Source organism: Aphelocoma coerulescens, chromosome 5, assembly GCF_041296385.1.
Source record: "Aphelocoma coerulescens isolate FSJ_1873_10779 chromosome 5, UR_Acoe_1.0, whole genome shotgun sequence".
Classification (NCBI taxonomy): domain Eukaryota; kingdom Metazoa; phylum Chordata; class Aves; order Passeriformes; family Corvidae; genus Aphelocoma; species Aphelocoma coerulescens.
The window spans coordinates 41,832,006-41,842,704 of record NC_091019.1 but is presented as its reverse complement, the minus strand read 5'-3'; the positions used below and the strand labels follow the sequence as shown (position 1 = coordinate 41,842,704).

At 38.9% G+C, this 10,699-nt stretch overlaps 1 long non-coding RNA gene across 1 annotated transcript; it reads left to right on the top strand.

Moving 5' to 3' along the window:
* Positions 1–461: 461 nt before the first annotated feature.
* On the top strand, positions 462–10,421 carry LOC138111648 (uncharacterized). Its single transcript, XR_011151413.1, has 4 exons — positions 462–535; positions 3,275–3,319; positions 3,455–3,890; positions 10,366–10,421. It is a non-coding gene; the product is annotated as an uncharacterized lncRNA (long non-coding RNA).
* The last annotated feature ends 278 nt before the right edge of the window (positions 10,422–10,699 follow it).

The window sequence follows — 10,699 nt, the reverse complement described above, 5'->3', positions numbered from 1 at the left end:
GATTGCTAAAGTTAGACAATAACTGAGTCATACAGGTGTGCTCCCATGTTATGACTGTAAACTAAATGATAGCAACATGTGAGCTCGAGAGAAAACACTGCTGGAGGTGGGTAAGGAAAGTGCCAACTGCAGGAGAACCACCTTGGGCTTTGCTGTTCTTACGTCTTTTTAAAGAGTGATTGTCAGCTGGACAGAAGAACTCCTACCAGCTCTTGAACTACTGCCTTATCAGTCCAGTAATGAACTTCATCCAGTCATCTCTGTATACTCTTCATGTATTTACACATGCCTTTCTCATGCAGCTTGATGTACATAAAGGTCAAATACTGGGGGAGTTGGTGTGTAGGGACAGCAGAGCAGGACCCAGACTTGGAATAGGCTGTGTATTGTGTAAATTGATATATCCTTTAGCCTGCAAATTAACTGGGTTTTATCTTTTTTCCAGAAGTGCTCCTTTGGTTATATGGAAATATAGCCAAAAAGACTAGTGCTTCACTCCTAATAAGAAAGCGGGGCTGACTCACTACTACTAAAGGTGAGTTATGTAGAGTAATTAGATTTTAGGAGATCTGTTTATGAGTTACTTTCCCAGACACAGAGATATTAAAGCTCATCCTCACAGGCCTGCCTGGTATCTCCTCCAAGGCTGTGGAAGGCATCCTGCCACACGGTTAGCATGACCACTGGCCTTGGTGCTGGGATAGTGGCCTGAGTGTGGGCACACACAAGCACACACACGCACACACACACATACACGGGCTAGAAAGGTGAAGAATATTTTTATGACATTATTTTTATGGTAATCTATTTCAATGGTTAATTTAGTTTAGGGCACTGATTTATAACAAGTTTATAGATCTTCTTTACTATTCTTTGTTGAATTATGGAGGTGGCATGTGTGAAATGGAAGTACTTGGCCTATTGTTCTGCTTCTCACGCAACCAGTATAGTTGAGACAATAAAAAGATCTATAAAATTAATATATACAGAGAGAAAGGGACAGAGACAGAGAGAATATGTAATGCTCCAGAGTCTGGTATCACATTTATCTCTCCCAGAGAGGTTAAGACTCAGAATTTACATGTAGAAATACCAGAAAGAGCTTACCCTCTTGTGTGGAGAGAAATGACTTCTCAGCAACCAGGCTATCATCTCCTTTATTTATAAAGCCAGTTCTCATGGTGTAATTTTTTAGTGGTTTTTTTTTTTTTCAGTTTAGAACCATACTGCTTTGCTTACAGCTTGGAGCTAGGCCATCTGTTGCTGAGGGCTCGCTGACCTGGAGCTATTAGGCAGGCTTTTAGGGAGACATAACCACACTAAGATTTCAACTCCCAATTTTCTTTATACCAGTACATTATATCATATTTAAACATACCTGCATGTGAACACACGCACGTTGTAATGGGAAAATATACATCTCTCAACAAACCCTATATACTCACACTTATTAAATGTGATAATAGCATTTTTATCTGACCTATGCCAATCTGTGTTCAGTGTATACTACTGACTACCCAGAGGCATTTGACTCCATATTCTACCTCCTCTGAGGCTCTTTCTGCTATTTCAGGCCATTGAGAAGTGATTCATTTAAGATCGAGTATCTCAGGTATTTTATGACTTACTGGTTTTCCCTTCATATTTATAATAGTGTTTCCCAGTAGCCTTACTTTTATATGCAATCGTATGACTAGGGAATTGGGAAATTTTTACCTAATTTTTCTTTAGAGTTTTCTTTAGCTATTATCTTGTATGAGATGGTAAGGAGATGAAAGCAGGTATGAAATACACAAAATAGTACAAACCATATGTTTTGTATCATTAACACAGTTCCTCTGAATGATTGACTGTTGGTTTGCTCTTGTACCAACAGCAGTAGCAGTGATCCTTTTTCTCCCTTGGTCAGAGCTATGCTAAGATAATTCTTAATCAAAGCTTTAACACAACCTTGCAATGAAATATGACCAAGCCAATTAATCCATATTAAATGGTGAAATGACTTCAGAGCTGTGGTATCTTGTCCAAGGTGTACAAATCTCTCAGCTCTCCAATGATGTATTTGCTAACTGCTGCTATTTTAAACTCTCCTCTTTCCCCAATCTCTCCTCTTTGATTACTTCTCGGTATGTTAAATTGGGTAAACAAATAGGTAGTGGGTTGATAATTGTGAAACTGGTTGATGCCTTGTCCTTTTAAGTGCCTAAAGGACAGCAGCCTTCTTTAATAAACCTATTAATGTATCATCATTCCTTCTCCAGAGTATAAATATATGGTAATATGAGGTCTGTCTTCTTGTCACCACACATCACCACTTCTATTTGAAGAAAACAGAATAAATGCACCAAATGTAATATTACAGTCAAATGGAAAGAAAATTCCTGGTTTCTACTGTCAAAAAGAAAAAGCAGAACAATAATTTGAATAGAATTGCAGTTTCTCCTGTTTGGTGTTAAAGAATACCAATTTATTTTATAAACTGCAAGTCCTTTAAAGATTTCAACAGTTTTAATGAAGTTTAACAATTCTGTGTAAGATGGGTTTTTTTCCTCCATTTAGTGTATCCATCATCCTGTGCAATAGAAACCAGTGTTATCCACACAGTCTAGGTTGAAGGTTACTGACTGACAAATTATCAAACTGCTTATTTTCTTTTTAATAAACAATCTCCTAGAGTTTTTTCTCTCCAGAAACATAAATAATAAACCTGCAAGATCTGACAAAGCCAAAAAGTTGTAGAGAAGGACCAAAAAATGAATCTGTCTTAGTGCCAGCAAATTATTGGAGAAGACTATTTGGTAATGAAAAAGAAAATACCCTTGGGCTCTACATCATTCACAGATACAGATTGGAACAGCCAAGAATGGCTCTTTTTTTTTGAAAGGGGGAGTGTTAACTAACAGTTCTCTAAGGATATTCACCACAGTGAGTACTGATGCAGACAACTAGAGCTAATAGTGGTCCAAAAGAACTGCCTAAATTTTTTTTTTATCCAAGTCAGCTTATTATTTCCATCGGACATTGCATTTCAAATATTTGCAGTAGTAACATCACAGACTACAGGTGTAAGTAAGGCAATATTCAATTAATGCAAAGCTTTATCTAAGGGCAAATACCTGCAGGTAGCATCACATTGGTACAAAAAGCTTAGATTGGCTTTGCCTGGAATATTTAATTTTATTTGCAAACACCTGTCAACAGAACAGTTGTGGCTTACTTTTTGAACATGTTATGTCCCACACATTCAACAAAACATTTTTTTCTTTTTTTGAAGCTGCCAGTTGCTGAATGTGAAAACGAAGAGCTGCACTAACACCATGTAAGGATACAGTTTCTCTTATATGCTACATATATCAAGTTACAGCCTCTGGTAAGGCTTGTAATGCCTGCCAGGTGATGGTAGGAAATTTAAGGACACAGAACCCATTAATTAAATGCCCCATCCAATCATTAGGTTTGTTGACCTTGCATCATGGCAATATGTTGGTGCAAGTGGCTGGAAGCTGGGCAGAAACCCTCAATTATTAGAAGGCTGGAGACTCTCCCTGTTGCAGAGCCCATGGTAAGTAAAACAAGGGCCTTCTGTTCAGAGAATGGGCAGACTCTGAGCCTTCTGCATCCTGGCTGAAGTGGAGATGGGTTCCTACAATTCTGTGAAGCACTAATACATGCTAAACTTTTAAGAGTGCTCAAGCCTTCATAGGTGTGCTTCCAGTTGCCATGAGGGTCTGCAGGGGATGTGCACCTTGGCAGCTGAGTTGTTTGTGTGTCTATGGAACCCACTCACCACAGGAATGGAACTCTAAACTGTGGTTTGAATCAGCTGTTGGAGGAAGAAGTCATCAGTGAAGGTGAATAGGATCACTGTCAGCTGAGATCGTTGCACTAAGGTGTGTCTTTCAAAATGATATGTACTTGTCTGTCCTCTTTTGCTTTTGCACCATTTTGCTTCTGAAAGTGGTAACAGCTATTATTTTATCCTCTGTAAAAGTTTTTGCATGTGCAGTGGGAAGAAGATGGCAAAAAATGAATTGGTTTCACTCTGTCAAGGAAAATGGATTAAAAATATGTATTAGGACTGAAGAGCACTTATCTGAGCCTCTTAGCCATTTCATCTTCTAAACAGCTTGATCCAGAAGGGCAACTGACAGGTCTTAATCAACTGTCTTCTGCAAACCCTTTACAGAGGAGCATGCAAAGGTTATAGTAATTTTTGCTTTCGTTCTGGCATCTGTCCTTAACTGCCTTTGGTGTGGTGTCCCAGGTAGCTGTCCAACCTTACCTAGCCATGACAAGAGCTGCCAAAAGGCCTTCCCTCTGGCTAGGTCAGGAGCTTATTGCATTTAGAGTCTGTTATGCTAATTCTGTACTCTGATAACAAACACTATGAGCAGTCCACTTAAGCAGAAAACGACATATTCTTCATACCTATCTGAATGACACCAGAGTGTTCCTCTCTTCCCTGTTGCAACTTTCCTTTGCAGTAACGGATCCAAATGTCTTTCAGGTTGGATGAATGGTGCCCACAACGTGTTTCTTTCAACAGCCAGTATTTGCAGCTGAAATTCGTGCCCATTGTTTCAAATTTCTCCACAGTCTTCTCTGCAGAATTCTTTGCAGAAGCCTTTAGACAACAACTTTGGGCCTGCAAGGGGCAAATAATGTGAAACACGTTTCTAATGAGCAATAATTACAGGTTTAAATAGCTGGCACAATCAGTGTTCAGTGATTTCATTATTAGATGGCACCGTAATTTATGCTAATCCTGATAACGGTTCCGGATGAGAGAGGTCCAGACATAGGCGATTGCACTGCAATTATTTACACCCTGTATTTCTGAAACAATAGATATGGTAATTTGGAAATCAGATGACTATGATTTCATTTATTCTGGTAGGAAACACATGTAACAAGTTGTGTCAACAACCATAAAATTAAATAGGATTATTTGATTTCCAATTCTAGGTTTATTCCTTGTTAGCTTTCACTGCCCTAGACAATCCATGAATCAAAGGAAGTTTATTTTTGGAGACCTGGAATTAAAAAATTTCCTACCCTTTTTTAAAGTCTTGCATTTGGATGTATGTTCTCAGTGCAGGCGAAAGCAGGGGGTTGAACTTCAGGAGTCTGCTTTCATGTAGCTACAACCTTTGTAACTGCTGCAAACAAAGCCAAACCTTTCAATCTTCTCCAGCCATTCCTCAGTGACTGGGGTACTCGCTTGTGCCTTTTAACTCCACTGGGCTCTTGTGCAAGTAAGCCATCAGTAAACTGAATGTTCAAATAAATTGTGCCAATGTGGTGGGTAGCAGGACATCAGGGAGTATATCACAGATGTTTTAGAAGGGGAAAGAAATGGAGGCTGGAGTGATTTCAGTATGCAGAGCAGTGAGAAAGCCTTTAGCAGGAGAACCTGTGCTTCAGTCTCAGGTTCATTCCTCAGCACTGCAGTTGTGCCAAACAAGTCAATTAGGCTGTTCATGTGTTTAAAGCCCATGCTACATGCTTCATGTGACTGGAAGATCAGGTCTCTGGTGTAAATAAGTGAGGTAATAGTCTGTTGATTGTTGGAAGTTCCTGGAACAATCAGGACTCTGGTCTTTCTGCCAAAGTATTATTCACTGTAATTAGGACAAAGAACATCACTAAAATTCTATTCATTGCACCTCTCATCTGTTCCTCTGGTGAACTTGTACAGTCTTTCTTAACACTTCAAATTTGAAAGTTGCTGTTGGTATTAGTGAAATAGATGTGCATGTTTTAGGAAGGAATTCTTTTATCCAAAATGTGGTCTGGATACTAATGACCAGTGTGTATAGATTGTATTTCTCTTCTGTGATTGCTGGGACTTTGCTGCAGGAGGGGGTAAGAGAAGGCATGCAAGTACTGTAGCTATTAATGAAGAAGAGGCAATGAATGCTGAAGAGCTCATCAATTGGCAATATTTGTATCCTGGTGCATCTTAAATAGCCTCTACCATCAAGTCTTTTTTGTGATGTAATAGAAGGTCTGGGTTGGCCCTTGTCATACATAGGTGTTGGCAGTGCCACAAGAATGGGGGTAGCTGTGCCAGCATTGGGGTAGCTGTGCCAGCAGCTCAGCAGTGTCTGGGCTAACAGGAATCCTGCGTGTTACTGTCTGTCTGTCTTCTCCCTAGTGCTCTTGCTGGCTTGCTTTTGCTCACATCCAGGGCTGTTCAGGCCTCCTGGCACTGCCCTCCCCAACCTCCTCGGTCAAGTAGCAAGGTGAGGCTGGCCTGGGTGCCATACTTAGGAGGCTTGGCTGCTCCTGGGAAGCTGAGGATTGCTTTTGGGAAAGCTGAATGTTCATATAGCTGTCAACTCCCAGCAGAAAGGATGGAAAATGACTGCTGAACAAGCTAGTGTAATCCACATGGTTGAGAATGGACAGTTAGAGAAGCTTGGAAAATCATATCCAGAGGCTTTGGTAAACCTTATCTGAAATGCTCAAGGTGTTTAAGCTGAGACATCTCACAAGAAAGGCTTTTGCTGTGGTTTTGACACTTGCTACTTTCAGCATAGCTTGGATTTCTGATAAGACATTCTTTGTGGCATGTAATTTTCTATTTCTGACCATAGCTTGCCCTGGAAGGACAGAAGAACAGAAGCTGCAAAACAAACAGAGAGGTGAAGCTATAAATCCCTCTTTCTTACCCTAGCTTTTTATTTCTGCCAGCTTTTTTCTTTTAGTGTTTTGGACAGGTGAAGCTACAGCTTAATTTTCTCTTTATATGAAGAAATTTCCTTATGTGTTTAGTAGAAATACAAACTGCTGGAGGAAGAAACCTGGTGGTGGAGTACAATGTGTTGTCAGTGTTAGGATGGTAGCTGTCGAAAGCAGACTTCATTGTAATCAGCTTGTCTTAAGCTTTATATGCAACCCATTAACATTCCAGCTTTGACTTGTACAATACTGAATCATGTTTAGGAAAGGAACACTCCAGTGTCTTGATCTCTTCCAGGAATGTTTCTTCATTTACAAGCTTAATTTATAAATACAGAAGTTAGTTCCACAGAGCCGCATCTTCATTTCACAGGATAACATTCTGTGTTTATGTGCTGAAACCAGTGAACGTAAACCACTCCATGTTGGAGTGCATGCAACCTAGAGTAACAGGGCCTGCTTTTGTCATGGTTAAGATAAACAAAGACTTAACTGAAGGAAACATCTCCATTCTGGAGTTGTTTTATCTGGAAGTTACAAATCGCTTTTTTGCTGTGTAATATAAATAGTTTTTCAAAATGCTGGTGTTGCTCTATTGATACTTAAGATCACCTCATTAATCATCTTGGCGAGTAACAAAGTTATCTAAGTTCATGGACTCACTTCCTAAAGTGGATTATAATAAAGAGCAGAGAAGAACCAACATTTTAAAATACAATATTAGTAAACCTTTGGACAGGAGTAAAGATTAATTTGTACATAGTAAAAAGGTTTCATAATGTTGAGGAAATGATCTGGTCAGGGGTCAGGTGTGCAGTGTGGGGAACAGAGAAGAAACTTTACAAATGCAAGTGGTGGTGAGTGTCATGCAGAAAAATACTCTATGCTAAAATAGCAGTAGTAGATTATCTTATTTTTGCATTCATTTGGAGAACCAAGATGGAAAGCAGGATTAGGTTGGCCTCTTGAGCTATGAGTAAAAATGTGAAAAGCAAATAATTTCCTTAGGAGGAAAGGTATAAATCTTACCCTTGCTGTCTCTGCAATTTATGTGAACTCTGTCAGGAAAGCAGCTCAAGTAGGTCTAAGCTTACTCAAGCTGAAGAAGACAAGGTAGTTGCCAGGATTAGAAAGAGGAGCTGATCTTGCTCACAGGGAAGCACAGGAGATAGTCAAGAGGCTGTGGAAGCACACAGAGATGTGGTGGGGAGAAGCAGTAATTTTTCAGTATTTGCCTTTGTCCCTCATGTCATGTAAAGGTGCCAAAATAAACGTTTGCCATACAGAGTGGTCAAATTTTCCATGTGCATCAGCTTCACTTGGTGTAAGTGCAAACAGCTGTGATGGGGAACTGGGAGTAAATGTAGATACTTAGGGATGTTCAAGAGCTTATGAGAAGGAGAAAGAAAAAGTCTACATTAAGAATTGAATGAATTGTTTGCTTTTGACCCTGAGTACCATGCAATCTATGAAATTAGTAATATTGCATTATAATCTCATTACAAGGTTTCCTCAAAGATAAAGTAACAAAGATTACCAAGAGTAGTAATTCTGCCTTCAGAAATGAATAGCATTCAGCTGAAGCTAAAAGGCTTTTTTTAACCTCTGAAGCTGCGTCATGTAATACATTTCTGGCTGTTTGAGGGATGTGAAGGATTCCTCTTTGTTCTCAGAGTATTTGGAAGTGAGTCAGGAAAATGCATAATGCATTTTATATGAACATTATATGAAAAAAGAAATATAATATGAACTTTTAAATGACTGCTCAGGTGTAGGTCATCAAAAATGCATATTTACATTTTTTGGGTGAATTTCATTAAAAAAAGACAGAATTGTTTGCTCAGGTGTCTTCTGCAATGGATGAAGTAGAAGGAAAAAGTGAAAATAAATATGTTGTCTCTCTTTTTACTGATCATTTTATGAGAGAAGAGCTGCTGTTTTGAAAGGATGTCTAAGTCTCCATGTTTCAAATGCACATCAGAACCTGACCTACTTCTGCTGTGGATAGCCTGGGGACTAGTTTGATTTATTTCTGATGGTTCTCTAGGATTCAGATGCTGGGTTTGGCATTGGAAGAGATTGGACAAGATTTGAGGAAGGTTTGGCAAAAACCCTCTCTGCAATATGGTACATGGGCCTGCTTTTGGTGCAACTTAACCTGGCACTGCTTCAGTTTGCTTCCACTGACATCAGTTGCTGGTTTTCCTCATGCACAATGTATGCAAGAAGTGATCTGAGCTTTATGTTCAAGTTGTTTTGTTACCCAAATCCGTTTAGTTGAAGGGGAGATTGGACTATTGGGAGGGGAAAATCTACCACCCTGCTGCTTTGACCTTCCTGTGGACTGCATTTTCAGGACAAGAAATTGAAACAAAAGGATTGCTAATAATTCAGAGCAGAACTCTTGCATTCTCTTCTGTAGTGGACTTGAAAAATTATATAAAGTGGCAGAAATTGTTTGAGTTGACCTTTTCCCCCTGACTTTTCCAGCTCTTTACAGTATTGCACGTTGTACTTCTCTCATCCCTTTGACTGAAGACAACTCTGTTGGGGATTCTGGCTTCCTTACATCTGACTCTTTCTCCCATTACAGTCTTGCCTGGATGTAGACATTTTGAGGAAGCAACAACTTTTACTCATGTGCCCTTAAGTGTGTGTCACAATAGGATGCTTCCACCTGACAGGTATCCAGCAGCTACAACAGTGCAAATAAAATGTAGTAGCAGGAAGTGCCATACTCATTTATCCACTGTTGCTACCTAAAGGAACACTTGAAAATATGGCCAGGATGTACCAAATCCTAACCTTGGGCAACCCCAGGATACCATAATTGATGCCAGAACGTTTTTCCTTTTGCACAGTGCAAAGGAAAGCTTAATACACAAGTCATCTGTCAGAGAGGAAGAAAGGGAGAATGAGATGAAATATTTATGACTGTTGTGTAAATAAAAAGAAAAAATTAAGGTGTGGTATAGAATTCGAATAAGTAAATGCATTGCTATATTTGTGCATATTGTACAAACAAAAGTTATCAATTGATTCTACTTTGAGACTTTGACTTTTTAAAGAGAGAACATTCATATGTTTTATGTTCTTTTAATTCCTGGTTTAGAGCAATTCAACAGAAACTCCACAAATGCAATTTTTTTTTTTTTTAAGAAAAATGTATTTCTCTTGCAATTTTTTCTCCTGCCCATCTTTAAGAACCCTGATAGAAGTTCAAAGCTGTAGACTGGCTCACAAGCAAGAGACCACTGCTGTTTTAAAAGCAATTTAGTATTAATACAACTTATTTTTGATGCAAGATGCACTGAATGGCTCAGAGAATTAGTAAAAAAAAAAAAATCTTTGAAGTCTTTAATTTCTTTCTTTCAGTATCTAATAGGGCCCCGTTTTATAGAGACAGAGGTTTGTGTACTTCATTTAAAAAACTCCGAACCCTGTAATTAGCATTAATTATCCTTTCTGGAGTGGTCTTTGGAAAAAAGCCAAGGATTAACTGAAAAAAGGGACTGACATGCCTTCTCCTCAGGGGTTGCCCGAGTTCAGCTTGGACAGATTCTGTTACGCAATGTGGGACCTTTACACTGGCCAGTCCCTGTAGGAGTTGGATCTTTCAGTAAAGCAGCTACATGTTAACATCTGGGCTTTTGTTTGTTTTTTTTTTCCCTTAACAATCAGCTAGACTGGAGGCTCTTCAGTGTGGAGAACAGGCTTTCCTACCTTCTTCCAGTAAGGTATTCCTCCTTTTCTGTTGTGATGTCCTACATGAGCCTTACAGTATTTATTTAAAATTATATTTCCTGTGTATACTACTAACACAAGTCATATGAATGTGATGTAATTTTAAGGAGATAAATATTTAGAATAATCTGCCTATGTGAAATGCATTTAACTAGATTCTTGCCCCTTAAAACACTTCTGTTAACTTTTCAAAGTGTTAATTACATTTATGCCTTCCACTCTATTAAGTTTCAGGTGTATTATGCAGCAGAAAACAAAACTGTTCAGGATT